The sequence below is a fragment of the Salmo trutta genome, chromosome 20 (assembly GCF_901001165.1).
Source record: "Salmo trutta chromosome 20, fSalTru1.1, whole genome shotgun sequence".
Classification (NCBI taxonomy): domain Eukaryota; kingdom Metazoa; phylum Chordata; class Actinopteri; order Salmoniformes; family Salmonidae; genus Salmo; species Salmo trutta.
The window spans coordinates 38,735,236-38,754,181 of NC_042976.1; the positions used below are offsets into that span (position 1 = coordinate 38,735,236).

Here is an 18,946-nt window from a genome sequence, read left to right on the forward strand (position 1 = left end):
AAGGTAAAACTAAATGAAGCTCCTCTGAACAACAGTGTCCTGATGAGTGAGCACATTTTCTATGCCATGGGAAATCGCACCTCATTAGCTCATTGTTATGGATGTATCCAAATAAATGTCCCTAGAAAACAGCCTTTAAGAAATGCTAATACTCTTGAAGCCAGTGTTTGATGGATGTATTGGAGCGGTTTGCTGGCCCTCGAGAACACCTATGCCAATATATCCTCCAAACACCGCCTTCTTAGGCATTATCACTTCAAGCTATAATGTCGATATGAATACCTGTCATGTGGAATATTAGGTTTCTACATTGTGTAAAAGCACATGTTTCCTATTTCGATGCATTACATTGAAAATCATACGTCTCTTAAAAAAATTAAAGTTTTGTGATGACAACATGCAAGAGATCTGTCATTCATTCATTGCTATCTACGATCATTGATCTCCTGAAGAAGCTATCCCATTTCCTTTTTTTCAGTGCCCCCAAATGTTTGGATATACTGGTCAAGTTACCAGGTTTGTTAGCTAGCTAGCCAATGAGGTAACATCACTAAACGAATTTGAAACAAATGGTTAACGATGTCGACGCGCGAGTAGTTTTAGAACGTCCCACGACATGGTGTATGAATGTAAAATGCGGTCCCGGAGACCCGCAATAGGAAGATACAAATGTTGCGCTGGTATGAGTCAGATCTTTTGACCTGGCTGGTTGGGCTAGAAGCAAGCCGTTTTCGCTGTAGTAATGGTGCAACCATGACACTGACGAATCTGCACTCGCTTGTTTCTCTAGTGCCCTCGGAAACAAAGGTACAGCGTAGCCTAATCATTACAACAATTATTATCTGGGAGATTTTTTCGTAGTCGCACAGTGCTCCCAAAATGAAACTCCTAGTCGCACAGGAATGTTTTTTTTTTGCATATGCAACCAAATGAGTTGCACTTTAGAGCCCTGGTCCTATCCCATGACTATGTTGAGGCAAGGCTTCCCCAGACTCCACTCCTCTCAGCCGTCCTCTGGTCAGGGCAGTGTTGAGCCACAAGCCCTGAGAAGATAAAGTCCTTTGTTCTGTCAATAAAGGCACACCTGGTAATGGCCTCTTCAAAACATACAGTATTTGAAATGAAGTAGTAAAATGTTAATTGCAAGATAAGCTTGACTCCTGAAAACCCCCCCCCCCCTTTTTTTTTTACAGTCTTGCTTGTGGCTTTGTGTGGCGCCGCAGTCTCATAAGTGCTGTCTTCACAGAGGCCTACCCAGACCCAGTCGTTAAAGGCCTAATTGTGGAGATTTCCCTCCTGTTTTTTTCTTCTTCTCTTTTTCTCCTCATACATAGATAGTAGCCCACTTACTAAGGCCTGAATGGGCCTGGTGTGATGTAAATGTGAAATTAGAGGAAATAAAAGTAAATTACTTTGCAATGTAGTGTTCAGTAAAGACTGTCTTAGATCACTGAAGGGGTAGTGGATCAGCTGTTCTTAAACTTAGAAGGACAAAGGAGCTTCTTTCCTTTGCCGTGATGATAGTCAAATATTGGCCAAATTCACAATCCATTTATGAATTCTGTGTGTGTAATAGTGAGTTAGTATTATGCTCTTCGGTTTAATGTAGCTTTTTCTTGATATAGTATTTGTCCTTTTGTTGTGAGGGCTTTTATTTAAACGATTAACAGTATCAAAATATTGCTAATATAATTAGTTATATCACTTATGTAAAGCCTTTCCAACAATGTATTAGCTAACTGTCACGCCTTGACCATAGAGAGCCCTTGGTTCTCTATGGTGTAGTAGGTCAGGGCGTGACTAGGGGGTGATCTAGTATGTCTATTTCTATGTTGGTGCTAATATAGTTCCCAATTAGAGGCAGCTGTTTATCGTTGCCTCTGATTGGGGAACATATTTAGGTAGCTATTTCCCCACCTGTGTTTTGTGGGATATTGATTGATTGTTAGTGTGCTTGGGCACGATGTCTTCATGGTCTTTGTAAGTTTTGTTTTGTTAGTTTCACTTAAATAAATATGTGGAACTATACTCATGCTGCGCCTTGGTCCGATCATTTTCAAGAACGTGACAGAATATCCCACCAAACCAGGACCAAGCAGCGTGTTCACCAGGTAAAGGAGTTTTGGACATGGGAAGAAGTGATGGGTGGATGCGAAACCCTTCCTTGGCGGCAGACGGAAGGTACTAATGGAGGACAGCGACGACACCAGGGTTCGCGGCCACAAGGGGTGGCCGGTCGAGCCGAGGAGAGTGCCAGAGCCCGAATGGCAAGCTCTGGAGGAGCGTGTCGTCAGACCGCGGCCACAGAAACCCCACCATTTTTGGGGGGGGGGGCACATGGAGCTGGCGGCTGAGCCATTGGAAGAGCCAGAGACTGTCAGGGAGGCAATGGAGAAGTTGGGAGAGAGAGAGAGATGAGAGAGATGTTGTGCAAGTGTGTTCTGCTCATCATTCGACCAGAAGATTCAGTTAGCAGTCTGGTGAAACCTGTGTCGGCTCCACGCATCTGGCCTCCAGTGCGCCTCCCCAGTCCGGTACGTCCTGTGCCTGCTCCTCGCACTCGCCCTGAAGTGCGTGTCCCCGGTCCGGTACGTCCTGTGCCTGCTCCTCGCACTCGCCCTGAAGTGCGTGTCCCCAGTTCGGTACGTCCTCTGCCTGCTCCTCGCACTCACCCTGAAGAGAGTGTCACCAGTCCAGTACGTCCTGTGCCTTCTCCTCGCACTCGTCCTGAAGTGCGTGTCACCAGTCCGGTGCCACCTGTACCAGCTCCACGCATCAGGCCTCCAGTGCGCCTCCCCAGTCCGGTACGTCCTGTGCCTATTCCCCGCACTCGCCCTGAAGTGCGTGTCACCAGTCCGGTGCCACCTGTACCGGCTCCACGCACTAGGGCTCCAGTGCATCCAGATCTTCCGCCGACAGTTCACAGTCCAGAGCTTCCCGCGACATTTCCCAGTCCAGAGCTTCCGGCGAAGTTTCCCAGTCCAGATCTTCCGGCGACGTTTCCCAGTCCAGAGCTTCCGGCGACGTTTCCCAGAACGGAACCCCCTGCGACGGTCCACAGTCCGGAACCCCCTGCGACGGTCCACAGTCCGGAACCCCCTGCGACGGTCCACAGTCCGGAAACTCCTGCGACGGTCCACAGTCCGGAACCTCTAGCGACGGTCAACGGTCCAGAGCTTCAAGGCACGGCGTCCAGTCCCGCTCCATGGCAGGAGCCATCCTCTGCGCCGGTGCCCAGTCCAGGCACGGCATCCAGTCCAGCTCCAAGGCTGGAGCCTTCTTCTGCGCCGGTGCCCAGTCCAGGCACGGCGTCCAGTCCCGCTCTTTGGAGGGAGCCTTCCTCTGCGCCGGTGCCCAGTTCAGGCACGGCGTCCAGCTCCAGGGCCGGAGTCCTCCTTTGCGCCGGTGCCCAGTCCAGGCACGGCGTCCAACCCAGCTCTATGGCCGGAGTTTTCCTTTGTGCCGATGCCCAGTCCAGGCACGCAGGCACGGCGTTCAGCCCAGCGCGATGGCCGGATCCGAGGTCTGGGCGGGGGCTACAACCTGCACCAGAGCCGCCACCGACACTAATCACCCCCCCCCCCCACCCTCCCCATTTGGTTTCAGGTTTTGCGGCCGGAGTCCGCACCTTTGGGGGGGGGGTACTGTTACGCCTTGACCATAGAGAGCCCTTGGTTCTCTATGGTGTAGTAGGTCAGGGCGTGACTAGGGGCTGATCTAGTATGTCTATTTCTATGTTGGTGCTAATATGGTTCCCAATTAGAGGCAGATGTTTATCTTTGCATCTGATTGGGGAACATATTTAGGTAGCTATTTCCCCACCTGTGTTTTGTGGGATATTGATTGATTGTTAGTGTGTTTGGGCACTACCTCCTCACGGTCTTTGTAAGTTTTGTTATTTTGTTTTGTTAGCTTCACTTAAATAAATATGTGGAACTATACCCACGTTGCGCCTTGGTCCGATCATTTTCAAGAACGTGACAGTAACCACCAAATGGATATTATAGATGTAGCCTATAGAACAATAAACCCTCACAAACACTATTGTTTTATCCGTCCCCCCCAAAAAATCAGAATCCTTTGTCAGTATGCACATTTGTGCCTCTCACAAATGATTCACATTGCATTATTTTCACTTTAAGTTCATGGAGGGACCGTGCACACAATAGCACATTTTCATTCCAATCAGTGTAGAACTGGGAGCTGGCAAATTGGAGCAGCAAAACAATAATTCCACTGATTAGCCCCTTTCTGTGTGGCGTAAGTGAACTGTTTATACTGTGGAGTACCTCTGGAAGAGGAGAGGAACCAAAACAGCCTGATTAGGCAAAGAGTAATTGGATAAGTTCATTTTACCATGAGCACGACGACGCGCATGATCATGACAGCTTGCACCAAAGTGTAGAGCTTCTGTTGACTTGAATGAGACTGGAAAGTTTGATTTCATGTTCGTCTGTAATTTTGTTGTCGATCTCATCACGCTATCACACAGTTCAAAATGATTGAATGGTGATGTTAGCAGTTGCAGATTGCTTGTTTTATTTGAAAAAAAATCCACATACTGTTGTGTAATGTCAGGGGCCAGAAGAAGCCAGTGTAACAAGCACATAAAGAATGGATTTGCTGATTGTTTCTCCTTCTCTTGATTGTTTCATTTTTTCCCCACTTTCAGACTCCCAGTGATGAGCAGGGGTGTTGTTGGTCAGTCAGAGATTTGATATTCCCTGCACAGTAGGGAGTCTGGAACACGCAAAAAAAAATGCTGGGTTAAAAACAACACATAGCTGGGTAAATAGTGGACAGAACACACATTGGGTTATTTTTGATCCAGCCAGTTGGGTTATTGAGCTATGATCCACCGGGTCAGATCAGGAGCGGGGCTTAGTAGGGTTGTGGCTTTCAGATAGTTATTTTTGGCCACCTGTGAGAGTAAATGTAATCCCGGTTCATCTGTTCTGTTGTATTGTCAACACACTTTTGTAGCCAATTGAGGCTTACACAAGTTGAGTTCTTCAAGTGCCTATGTGTATCCCAATATTGGGATAGTTACCATTTTGTTGTGATATTTAAATAATAATGTCATTGTATATTAAAATGTGTAATATGCAAAAATATTGAGGGGAAATTTAAGTTTGCCGTGTACAAACATAACATGATGAACAGGAATGACATTTACTCTCACAAGTGGCCAAAACGACCTATATGTAAGCCACACCCCAATAGACCACTCCTCCTAAAAATAACCTATGATTTTTTTTTTTTTAATAAATACTTATGAATTACATTAAAAAAATACCAAGCATGAAAGTGAATAAAAACCCAACTGATTGTTAAATTAATCAATTTTTAAGTAATCCAAAAGCAGGCTTTTAGATAGTTATTTTTAGTCACCCGTGAGAGTAAATGTCATTCATGTTAAATTTGTATACTGCAAATGAATACGTTCTTTCAATATTTCTGCACATTTCATACCTTAATATAAAATGTATAGCATTATTTTTTTAAATATAACAAAAGTGGTAATCATCCCAACATTGGGATATGCATAGGCACTTATGAAACTCATACTCTTGTGTAAGCCTTATTAAAGCAAGAGAAGTGTCAATGCTCAACCTTAGCATGTGTTGACAAGACAACAGAACAGATTAACCGGAATTACATTTACTCTCGTGGGTGGCCAAAAATCACTATCTGAAAGCCACACCCCTACTAAGCCACGCCTCCTGTCTTCTGATCTGACCCGGTGATCATAGCTCAATAACCCAGCATCAACAACCCAACTTTAAAAAAACAATGGGTTGTTTGTGACCTAACTGACTAGGTCAAAACAACCCAACTTGTGTTCTGTCCAATATTTACCCAAATTGGGTTGTTTTTAACCCAGCCTTTTTTGTGTGTGCAGGACTATCCCTCCACAGGGGAAAGGTGGGGAGTAGGGAGTGGGGTGTGATGGTCCTTGCAGCTGGGCAATAATCTGTATATAGAGAGGATTCTGGGTGGATGGGTGGGTGGAATCTTGATGAAGTCTACCAAAGAGAGTATGAAATTCTTGTTTCATACTGTTTTCTTAAGTGAACTGACAAATGTTTATGTTTATATAAACCAGATAGACAAGAACTATAAGAGTCCTATTACAATTTTTTTTATTTAAAAAATGGCACCTTTATTTAACCAGGTAGGCCAGTTGAGAACAAATTTTCATTTACAACTGCGACCTGGCGATTATAAACTGAGTGGTTTGATCCCTGAATGTTGATTGGCTGACAGCTGTGGTATATCAGACCGTGTATCACGGGTATGACAAAACATTTATTTTTACTGTTCTAATTACGTTGGTAACCAGTTTATAATAGCAATAAGGCACCTCGGGGGTTAGTGGTATATGGCCAATAGGCACGTTGCGTTGTGCATAAGAACAGCCCTTAGCCGTGGTATATTGGCCATAGCACAACTCCTCGTGCCTTATTGCTTAAATATAACACACGTCACTGAATTTGTTTAAAAATCAGGTAGAGGAGAACTTAGGAAACTGCAGAGGTGTTCTATTGCACATTAAAACCCCGTCAATATTTCCAACATGAATCATGGTTGAAACTTGTTCAGAATCAGAAGTATGACAGCCATGATAAGTGGCATGAATCAGTCAAATTACTAACTTTCTCACCGGGCCTCAACTGTCAACAGTCCTCTCCACTGAGGTATCAGCACTTGAACCAGGAGTGCTGTTCGAATTAAGTAAGTCTTCGCCAACACGCAGATGCCGAACACAGCGTGCGTCATTCATCAACACAGCAATGTTTCTAACCTGAGTTTCAGTGTCCTGACAGCCACCACACAGGGTGATGATAAGCTTCATATTATCGTGACAATGGAAAGTGTACATGCAACTAAAGATGTCAGTGTTTAACTAAAACTGTTTTTATTATTTTCTAAGTAATCTCATAGCTAATGCTTGCCAGGTAGGAGACGTGTAGACTATACTGCTAATGAGCTGAAACATACACAGAAAAAACATCTTTGTATTTAGTTACATGGTGTTTTACCTGTGACTTAATAGAAGTAAAACGCTCAGAAAACAGGTTTATATATCAGACGGATGTCCAGGAAGCCTTAAGTGATTCTTGTCAGCTGCCAGTCGGGTGAATGATAACGATCACTGTGCTGACACTAGTTAATGACATGGTGGATAGTAGGCCAGAGAGGTGCCCTTCGCTGGTGTTAAAGGGTTGTCAGTCCCCATCTGACAGATGCCCCCCCACCACCCCCCTCCCCTCCCTTCCTGCCCCGTGGCCGGAACCCTCAGCTCTTCTCCAGAATCAGAAGGAGGACATCATCAGTCGCTGCCTAAATTGTGTGGTTAAGTGCTTCGTTATCTCATCACCATCAATACCATGGCAAGTAGGCCATTGACTAGCAGAGGGAAGGCCCTGTTTTATATGTACTCTTATTTACAGTAACATTTTCACAAGTTATGGATACATGATTTTTTCCCAGGCGGTCATTATTTAACTGTTTGTGTTTAGTTTGCACCTCACCATTTTAAGAGGCTCGACCAGAGCGAAATTACGAGCTACAACACACCATACAGATTTACATTTTGGCACAGAAAGTTGTTTTGTTGCTCAGCACAGTAAAAAACAGAAACGCCTTTGGCAACACTCACATATTGTGGTACTAAAGTTGGCAAGGAGCTCATGTTTTCCATGTAAGGAAACGACAACTGTTAGAGGAATTTACCATGACACTGCAAGTTGAGGAGCCATAGTAGTGCTTACAAAATGTGTGCTGGCTTACTGTATGTGTTGTGTAGAATAGTCAAATGTGAATGGGCTGTTACATTTAGCATGGTTTTCTTATATCTCCCACTGTGCTTTTTGAAGTGGAAGGATTTTTTATTTCTTCATTTTTCCCCCTGAGAATGTAATCATTGTTGCGTATCTCAATACCCATAGTGCAATGCAGCAGGTGTGTGTGTGTGTGTGTGTGTGTGTGTGTGTGTGTGTGTGTGTGTGTGTGTGTGTGTGTGTGTGTGTGTGTGTGTGTGTGTGTGTGTGTGTGTGTGTGTGTGTGTGTGTGTGTGTAAGTATGTCCCAGGAGGTTGGTGGCACATTAATTAGGGAGCACGGGCTCACGGTAATGGCTGGAGAGGAATATGTGGAATGGTATCAAATACCTCAAACACAGGGTTTTCTGGTGTTTGATGCCATTCCATGTGCTCTGTTCCAGACATTATTATGAGCTGTTCTCCCCTCAGCAACCTACACTGATGAATGTGTGTATGTATGTGTGCATGTACAGTACCAGTCAAAAGTTTGGACACACCTACTCATTCCAAGGTTTTTCTTAATTTTTTGTATTTTCTACATTGTAGAAGATAGCCCTATTTGGTAAAAGACCAAGTCCATATTATGGCAAGAACAGCTCAAATAAGCAAAGAGAAACGACAGTCCATCGTTACTTTAAGACATGAAGGTCAGTCAATCCGGAACATTTCAAGAAAGTTTCTTCAAGTGCAGTCCCAAACTGGCTCTCATGAGGACCGCCACAGGAAAGGAAGACCCAGAGTTACCTCTGCTGCAGAGGATACGTTCATTAGAGGTAACCCAAATAAATGCTTCAAAGAGTTCAAGTAACAGACATATCTCAACAACAACTGGTCAGAGGAGACTGTGTGAATCAATCAATCAATCAATCAAATGTATTTATAAATCCCTTTTTACATCAGCCGATGTCACAAAGTGCTATACAGAAACCCAGCCTAAAACCCCAAACACCAAGCAATGCAGATGTAGAAGCACGGTGGCTAGGAAAAACTCCCTAGAAAGGCCAGAACCTAGGAAGAAACCTAGAGAGGAACCAGGCTTTGAGGGGTGGCCAGTCCTTTTCTGGCTGTGCTGGGTGGAGATTATAACAGAACATGGCCAAGATGTTCAAACGTTCATAGATGACCAGCAGGGTCAGATAATAATAATCACAGTGGTTGTAGAGGGTGCAACAGGTCAGCACCTCAGGAGTAAATGTCAGTTTGCTTTTCATTGCCGATCATTCAGAGTTAGAGACAGCAGGTGCGGTAGAGCTAGAGTCCAAAACAGCAGGTCCGGGACAAGGTAGCATGTCCAGTGAACAGGTCAGGGTTCCATAGCCGCAGGCAGAACAGTTGAAACTGGAGCATCAGCATGACCAGGTGGACTGGGGACAGCAAGGAGTCATCAGAGTGAATCAGGCCTTCGTGGTCAAATTGCTGCAAAGAAACCACTACTAAAGGACACCAATAATAAGAAAAGACTTGCTTGGGCCAAGAAACGCAAGCAATGGACATTACACCGGTGGAAATCTGTCCTTTGGTCTGATGAGTCCAAATGTGATATTTTTTTGCGCTTACATTTACATTTACATTTAAGTCATTTAGCAGACGCTCTTATCCAGAGCGACTTACAAATTGGTGCATTCACCTTATGATATCCAGTGGAACAACCACTTTACAATAGTGCATCTAAATCTTTTAAGGGGGGGGGTTAGAAGGATTACTTTATCCTATCCCAGGTATTCCTTAAAGAGGTGGGGTTTCAGGTGTCTCCGGAAGGTGGTGATTGACTCCGCTGTCCTGGCGTCGTGAGGGAGCTTGTTCCACCATTGGGGTGCCAGAGCAGCGAACAGTTTGGACTGGGCTGAGCGGGAACCGTGCTTCCTCAGAGGTAGGGGGGCCAGCAGGCCAGAGGTGGATGAACGCAGTGCCCTTGTTTGGGTGTAGGGCCTGATCAGAGCCTGAAGGTATGGAGGTGTCGTTCCCCTCACAGCTCCGTAGGCAAGCACCATGGTCTTGTAGCGGATGCGAGCTTCAACTGGAAGCCAGTGGAGAGAGCGGAGGAGCGGGGTGACGTGAGAGAACTTGGGAAGGTTGAACACCAGACGGGCTGCGGCGTTCTGGATGAGTTGTAGGGGTTTAATGGCACAGGTAGGGAGCCCAGCCAACAGCGAGTTGCAGTAATCCAGACGGGAGATGACAAGTGCCTGGATTAGGACCTGCGTCGCTTCCTGTGTGAGGCAGGGTCGTACTCTGCGAATGTTGTAGAGCATGAACCTACAGGATCGGGTCACCGCCTTGATGTTAGTGGAGAACGACAGGGTGTTGTCCAGGATCACGCCAAGGTTCTTAGCACTCTGGGAGGAGGACACAAGGGAGTTGTCAACCGTGATGGCGAGATCATGGAACGGGCAGTCCTTCCCCGGGAGGAAGAGCAGCTCTGTCTTGCCGAGGTTCAGCTTGAGAGTGGGACTATCATTTGTTTTTCAACAGGACAATGAACCAACACACCTCCAGGCTGTGTAAGGGCTATTTGACCAAGAAGGAGAGGGATGGAGTGCTGCATCAGATGACCTGACCTCCACAATCTCCCGACCACAACCCAATTGAGATGGTTTGGGATGAGTTGGACCACAGAGTGAAGGAAAAGCAGCCAACAAGTGCTCAGCATATGTGGGAACTCCTTCAAAACTGTTGGAAAAGCATTCCTCATGAAGCTGGTTGAGAGAATGCCAAACGTGTGCAAAGCTGTCCTGAAGGCAAAAGGTAGCTGCTTTGAAGAATCTCAAATATAAAATATATTTTCATTTCTTTAACACTTTTTTGGTTACTACGTGATTCCATATGTGTTATTTCATAGTTTGGATGTCTTCACTATTATTCTACAATGTAGAAAATAGTACAAATAATGAAAAACCGTTGAATGAGTAGGTGTGTCCAAACTTTTGACCGGTATGTATGTATGTATGTATGTATGTATGTATGTATGTATGTATGTATGTATGTATGTATGTATGTATGTATGTATGTATGTATGTATGTATGTATGTATGTATGTATGTATGTATGTATGTATGTATGTATGTATGTATGTATGTATGTATGTATGTATGTATGTATGCATGTATGTAAGTGTGTGTGTATGTATGTATGTATGTATGTATGTATGTATGTATGTATGTATGTATGTATGTATGTATGTATGTATGTATGTATGTATGTATGTATGTATGTATGCATGTATGCATGTATGTATGGATGTATGTATGCATGTATGGATGTATGTAAGTGTGTGTGTATGTATGCATGTGAATCTCTGTAGCTATAGCAAAGTTTTAAGTAATTATGTATGTGGTAGTGTGTTATAGTGATGTCATACTGTTGCTGTACTCTAAAGGTGCGTTTGCAGATGAGAACATTGTCCACGTGGAGGGGAACATGGACCCAGTGAGGGACATTGAGATCATCCATGAGGAGCTGAGACTGAAGGATGAGGAGCTGATCGGGCCCATTATGGAGAAGCTGGAAAAGGTGGCCGTGAGGGGAAGCGACAAGAAACTCAAACCTGAATATGTGAGTCAGTCTCTCAGCCTGTCCACTGCATCCCCCACACAGCACACAAAACACAAATAATAACCCTCCCACACACTGCCAATGGGAAAAATGTATTTTTCTGTTCTCCCCATTGGGTATCCCTCTGCCCCATTTTTCTTTCTTTTTCTGAGATTGAAAGTGATCGCAGGTCAGGGTATTCTGCTGTAGAAATCATTAATAGAGATTTACGTATTCAGCTGCTAACCCTGGGTCACAGTGCTGGGCTAATGAAAGTGTTTTCACAAGTCTCTTTTCATCTGAAGTAGTACTCAAATCACAGCACAGCTCTCGCTCAGCGCTCTCGCACCCACAGCAGTCTCTGGAAATTGGGTGAGGCCATACAATGGATGACCCACAATCCCACATCTAGATATGAATACAATAAATGTTTGGAATGTGCTTTGACAGAACATTCTTCGGTTTTCCGCAGTGAGAAACCGAATAGACTGTAAGATTAGAGGGCATCCAAATACACTGTATATCATATTGAAGTGCATGTGGATCCAAAACGACATAATCATATTGACGTAAATGGAAGCTTTGCAGTATTTACTGCTGTAGTTCCGCTTCTGTTTTGATTGCGGGCTCTGCTCTGTCCCTCCACCGCTAGCGAAGCAGGATGCAGGTAGTGATGCTGCCTGTGTCATGTACTCTCAGTGTGCAGGGCAGAGTGAGTATGACCCCTTTGCAGAATGGGTGAGTAAGCGAGGTAATCTGGTCTTTCAGAGGGAGCCCAATTTCAGAACCCCGGCACATGAGGGTCTGACCGCTCATTACGCTAACAAGCGGGGCCATTTCACCTGCTGCAGGGGCCCTGGCCGGTCGGTCCCCCTCAGAGTAATCCCCCTTAGCAGCCCGGCAGACGGGCAAGCCATTCAGGCCAGGCAGGTGGCCGCTGACGCACGTAATTGCTGACAATTTTAGGCAATGAATAAAAATGATCTGCATTACTTGTCAAAGGTTGTATGTGCCTTCCCAAGCAAAATCTATAGAAGGGGCCTTTAGAAGTGAGAGAGCGGTCCTTATCAGCGGCTCGGGCGAGCTTTACAGGGGATATAATGCATTTCTTACAGGCCGAATTTGGTATTTGACACATTCAACTGAGTTTGATTTTGGGGGGAAAGAAAAGGCGTGCTACTGAGATTATCCTTCATTCTTGTATTTATTTCCAGGCTTAGGGTTCAGTATGTAGGCAGTACCCTCTGCCACTATATACCATGACTCTCCTTAATGACTCTCCTTAATTCACTGCAGTGGGCTAAGTCAGGGTCACACAGAGTGATTCTTGGTAGTCTTAAACAAATCTACGTTGAAACAAAGGTATACACCTCACACACCTGGTTATGGGCTTAAAAACAAGAAGACACCTGGACCATGTCAGATATAGAGTTGCATCCCAATATTACATGTTATATACATCACAGAAGACTGAAATATTTGTTAAAAACTTTTGAAGTAGAATGTTTATTAATTATGAGACATTAAACATTCCACGCCTGAGGCCAATGGAATACGATTTGGTCATTTGACTGCAGGAAATGGGTACTAATGTAAATAAATAAATGGTTTAGCATCACGTCCTTTTATAGCGCCAGGAGTACCATAAAATAACCAGGTAAATAGCATGTAACTATATGAACTTAAACAGTAATTACATCCTGAGATTTGGCACTTACTGAGTAATTAACGAGAAGTTAGAATTAAGCACTAATTTCCGTAGCTGCCGCATGTTTTTCCCAGAGCTCCTCAATCAGTCCTCTCTCTTTCGAAAATACTCCTGAATTCGGAATTAACACATATTTAAATACAGATTTTTTTTACATTTCTGTAGTGTGACATATCATACACATTTCTCTACAACAACAAAAAAGATATATATTATGTTACTCAATATTCTATAGCTGGCAAGATGCACTGGATATTGATCGTGCTGAGACAAGCACGCCGTGTTTTGTAACTGGAGCTGATTATTCCTGTTACAAAATATAGACACGATATCTGTGGTAGTTCAAGAGTGATTGAAACCATGCCATCTGCCTCTGTCTGAGAATACTCGGCCAATTGAACTATGCATGTATTTATTCAGCATAAAGTCAACTGACTGATTGTGGGCTCACAAGAAAATATGTCTTTATATAGTAAAACACTGTGGGCATTATGTCGCGACAGAACAAGCTATTCAAACTCATATTACAATCGTTTTGTTATGGTCGCTTAAATCCATTTGAGATCGCAATGTACATTGAACAAGGACAATGTTTCACTGCTTTTTTTTTCTCAGCTGAATCCCAGAATTCCCTGCCCTTACCAAACAATAATAGTCAGCAGCTAAGACCCCCAGCAGTGTTTCCTGGTGGCAGGCATATGTGTTTGACCCCCGTGGGACCTATTTGCCTTTTATTAACACCTGCCTGTTAGAGGAGCGCTGTACGGAGGCCCAGAGCTGATGAGGGAAACCTGGAGCGGGTTCAGCCTGTGTCACTGGCCGTTTGCTGTTTCCATTTCACACATGATTAATCTCTCTGTGAAGGCTTGGGCTGGCGCGGGTGGAGTGTGCGGTGCTCTTCCTGCTCTCTCTCCTGCTGGCCGCACTCTGGCTGCCTGACTAAAAGGCCTTTAGAATTCCTGCGGAGAGAGATGTGCAGAGAGTGAATGCAGCTGGCTGGGGTTCAGTGTGTGGAGCTTTTTCTGCCATTGTGTAATTGAGGCTCTGACAGGCGCTTTTCCTCTGTTCTTTCAAAGGGGAGTGTGATTGTGAAGTGCTGCTAGGGTTTGGGGAGGAAAGAGGAGGTAGGGGGAGGGCTGCAGGGGGTGGAGGAGGTTTTATATGAAGGGGGAGGTTAAGTTAAGACAGGAACAAAAATAATGTGTTCCGCTAATTTCTGTGGGGGCCAGATCAACAATAATAGGCTCAATTTCTTTATTACAAATTTTTATAACTACCTCCCTCCCATGTTCCCACCCATTCCCGCTCGCAGATCCTGTCATGGCCCAGTCTTGCCTGTGGTCTCAACCCACTACTGCTTCAGTAATGAATGTGGCAAACATTGCTGGAAAAGCCTAATATTTTCTCCAGTAGGAGCAGTGTGGAATTAGTACCTGACTAGTGCAAATTCAATGTGACTGCTCACTGCAGAGAGCCTAGGGGATTGAACAATGTGACTGCTCACTGCAGAGAGCCTAGGGGATTGAACAATGTGACTGCTCACTGCAGAGAGCCTAGGGGATTGAACAATGTGGCTGCTCACTGCAGAGAGCCTAGGGGATTGAACAATGTGACTGCTCACTGCAGAGAGCCTAGGGGATGGAACAATGTGACTGCTCACTGCAGAGAGCCTAGGGGGTTGAACAATGTGACTGCTCGCTGCAGAGAGCCTAGGGGGTTGAACAATGTGACTGCTCGCTGCAGAGAGCCTAGGGGATTGAACAATGTGGCTGCTCACTGCAGAGAGCCTAGGGGGTTGAACAATGTGGCTGCTCACTGCAGAGAGCCTAGGGGATTGAACAATGTGACTGCTCGCTGCAGAGAGCCTAGGGGATTGAACAATGTTACTGCTCACTGCAGAGAGCCTAGGGGATTGAACAATGTGACTGCTCACTGCAGAGAGCCTAGGGGGTTGAACAATGTGACTGCTCACTGCAGAGAGCCTATGGGATTGAACAATGTTACTGCTCACTGTAGAGAGCCTATGGGATTGAACAATGTGACTGCTCACTGCAGAGAGCCTAGGGGATTGAACAATGTGACTGCTCACTGCAGAGTGCCTAGGGGATTGAACAATGTGACTGCTCACTGCAGAGAGCCTAGGGGGTTGAACAATGTGACTGCTCACTGTAGAGAGCCTATGGGATTGAACAATGTGACTGCTCACTGCAGAGAGCCTAGGGGATTGAACATCATACGCGTATCCCTAACGAACTTGCTTGACCTTTTCTCTCTCTCTTTTTTTTTCTCTCTTTTTTCCCCCCCCTCCTCATACTTGTATTATTGGATGGTCTTCATTGAATACAAGTGTATCGAATAGGTGTGACAAGCAGGTGAACATAGTGAGACTAGGGGGTGAAGGGGGGCCTTGTGCATGCCATCCATGTCAAAGCCTCCCCTGTTTCAATATGAGCAGGCATTGTTCATTTGGGCATCAGGATACCGTGCATTTAGGAAATAGTTACCCTGTACCCTGCTGGGTTTCTATTATTGTTCATCTCCTTTAATGGCTCCTCGTTCATTCTCTTTGAATCCCAAACAGGACGTAATTCTCAAAATCAAGAACTGGGTAACGGATGAAAAGAAACATGTCTGCTACTGTCGCGATTGGACTGAGGAAGAGGTAAGGCTTTGATGTCACACTCAAATGTATTAATGCCATTTATCAGGCTCATTTTTTCATGTCAGACTGCTGCTTTTGAGCAAAACGCTTTAATATGCAAATCCCTTAATGTGCATGCTGTCTTTTTGGGGGGTATTTCTGTATTGCTTTGTCCGGCCTGATATTGATCTAAACGCTTTATAGATGCTCCCTGCAGAGTCCAGACCAGATTCTAATTTGATTTGGCTTCACTTTTTTACTCCACGTCCTCCTCAAAGGCTACTTTGGAAAGTTTGGGTCCTCAGTTCTTTCCTCTCTCTCTCTCTCTCTCTCTCTCTCTCTCTCTCTCTCTCTCTCTCTCTCTCTCTCTCTCTCTCTCTCTCTCTCTCTCTCTCTGTCTCTCTCTCTCTCTCTCTCTCTCTCTCTTTCTCTCTCTCTCTCTGTCACAGATCGAAGTGTTGAACAAATACTTGTTTTTGACATCCAAGCCAATGATTTACCTCATTAACCTCTCAGAGAAAGACTACATCAGAAGAAAGAACAAATGGTAAGTAAGTGCTCAGAATAGGGTGGAAAAGGGTGGAACCACTGACTTGACAACCATGGACAACCTTCCTCTTTTACAAATGTGTATTTACCTACACCATGGACAACCATAGACCTTCCCCTTTTACAAATGTGTATTTACCTACACCATGGACAACCATAGACCTTCCCCTTTTACAAATGTGTATTTACTTACACCATGGACAACCATAGACCTTCCCCTTTTACAAATGTGTATTTACTTACACCATGGACAACCATAGACCTTCCCCTTTTACAAATGTGTATTTACCTACACCATGGACAACCATAGACCTTCCCCTTTTACAAATGTGTATTTACTTACACCATGGACAACCATAGACCTTCCCCTTTTACAAATGTGTATTTACCTACACCATGGACAACCATAGACCTGCCTCTTTTACAAATGTGTATTTACCTACACCATGGACAACCATAGACCTTCCCCTTTTACAAATGTGTATTTACTTACACCATGGACAACCATAGACCTTCCCCTTTTACAAATGTGTATTTACTTACACCATGGACAACCATAGACCTTCCCCTTTTACAAATGTGTATTTACTTACACCATGGACAACCATAGACCTTCCCCTTTTACAAATGTGTATTTACCTACACCATGGACAACCATAGACCTTCCCCTTTTACAAATGTGTATTTACTTACACCATGGACAACCATAGACCTTCCCCTTTTACAAATGTGTATTTACCTACACCATGGACAACCATAGACCTTCCCCTTTTACAAATGTGTATTTACTTACACCATGGACAACCATAGACCTTCCCCTTTTACAAATGTGTATTTACTTACACCATGGACAACCATAGACCTTCCCCTTTTACAAATGTGTATTTACTTACACCATGGACAACCATAGACCTTCCCCTTTTACAAATGTGTATTTACCTACACCATGGACAACCATAGACCTTTTACAAATGTGTATTTACCTACACCATGGACAACCATAGACCTTCCCCTTTTACAAATGTGTATTTACCTACACCATGGACAACCATAGACCTTCCTCTTTTACAAATGTGTATTTACCTACACCATGGACAACCATAGACCTTCCTCTTTTACAAATGTGTATTTACTTACACCATGGACAACCATAGACCTTCCTCTTTTACAAATGTGTATTTACTTACACCATGGACAACCATAGACCTTCCCCTTTTACAAATGTGTATTTACTTACACCATGGACAACCATAGACCTTCCCCTTTTACAAATGTGTATTTACTTACACCATGGACAACCATAGACCTTCCCCTTTTACAAATGTGTATTTACCTACACCATGGACAACCATAGACCTTCCCCTTTTACAAATGTGTATTTACCTACACCATGGACAACCATTCCCCTTTTACAAATGTGTATTTACTTACACCATGGACAACCATAGACCTTCCCCTTTTACAAATGTGTATTTACCTACACCATGGACAACCATAGACCTTCCCCTTTTACAAATGTGTATTTACTTACACCATGGACAACCATAGACCTTCCTCTTTTACAAATGTGTATTTACCTACACCATGGACAACCATAGACCTTCCCCTTTTACAAATGTGTATTTACTTACACCATGGACAACCATAGACCTTCCCCTTTTACAAATGTGTATTTACCTACACCATGGACAACCATAGACCTTCCTCTTTTACAAATGTGTATTTACCTACACCATGGACAACCATAGACCTTCCTCTTTTACAAATGTGTATTTACCTACACCATGGACAACCATAGACCTTCCCCTTTTACAAATGTGTATTTACTTACACCATGGACAACCATAGACCTTCCTCTTTTACAAATGTGTATTTACTTACACCATGGACAACCATAGACCTTCCTCTTTTACAAATGTGTATTTACTTACACCATGGACAACCATAGACCTTCCCCTTTTACAAATGTGTATTTAGTTACACCATGGACAACCATAGACCTTCCCCTTTTACAAATGTGTATTTACCTACACCATGGACAACCATAGATCTTCCTCTTTTACAAATGTGTATTTACCTACACCATGGACAACCATAGACCTTCCCCTTTTACAAATGTGTATTTACCTACACCATGGACAACCATAGACCTTCCCCTTTTACAAATGTGTATTTACCTACACCATGGACAACCATAGACCTTCCCCTTTTACAAATGTATATTTAGTTACACCATGGACAACCATAGACCTTCCCCTTTTACAAATGTATATTTAGTTACACCATGGACAACCATAGACCTTCCCCTTTTACAAATGTGTATTTACTTACACCATGGACAACCATAGACCTTCCCCTTTTACAAATGTGTATTTACTTACACCATGGACAACCATAGACCTTCCCCTTTTACAAATGTATATTTAGTTACACCATGGACAACCATAGACCTTCCCCTTTTACAAATGTGTATTTACTTACACCATGGACAACCATAGACCTTCCCCTTTTACAAATGTGTATTTACCTAAACCATGGACAACCATAGACCTTCCCCTTTTACAAATGTGTATTTACTTACACCATGGACAACCATAGACCTTCCCCTTTTACAAATGTGTATTTAGTTACACCATGGACAACCATAGACCTTCCCCTTTTACAAATGTGTATTTACCTACACCATGGACAA

At 44.0% G+C, this 18,946-nt stretch overlaps 1 pseudogene; it reads left to right on the forward strand.

Annotated features, from left to right (window-relative positions):
• LOC115156371 (obg-like ATPase 1) overlaps window positions 1–18,946 on the forward strand; it is a 68,027-nt pseudogene that overhangs the window by 17,050 nt on the left and 32,031 nt on the right.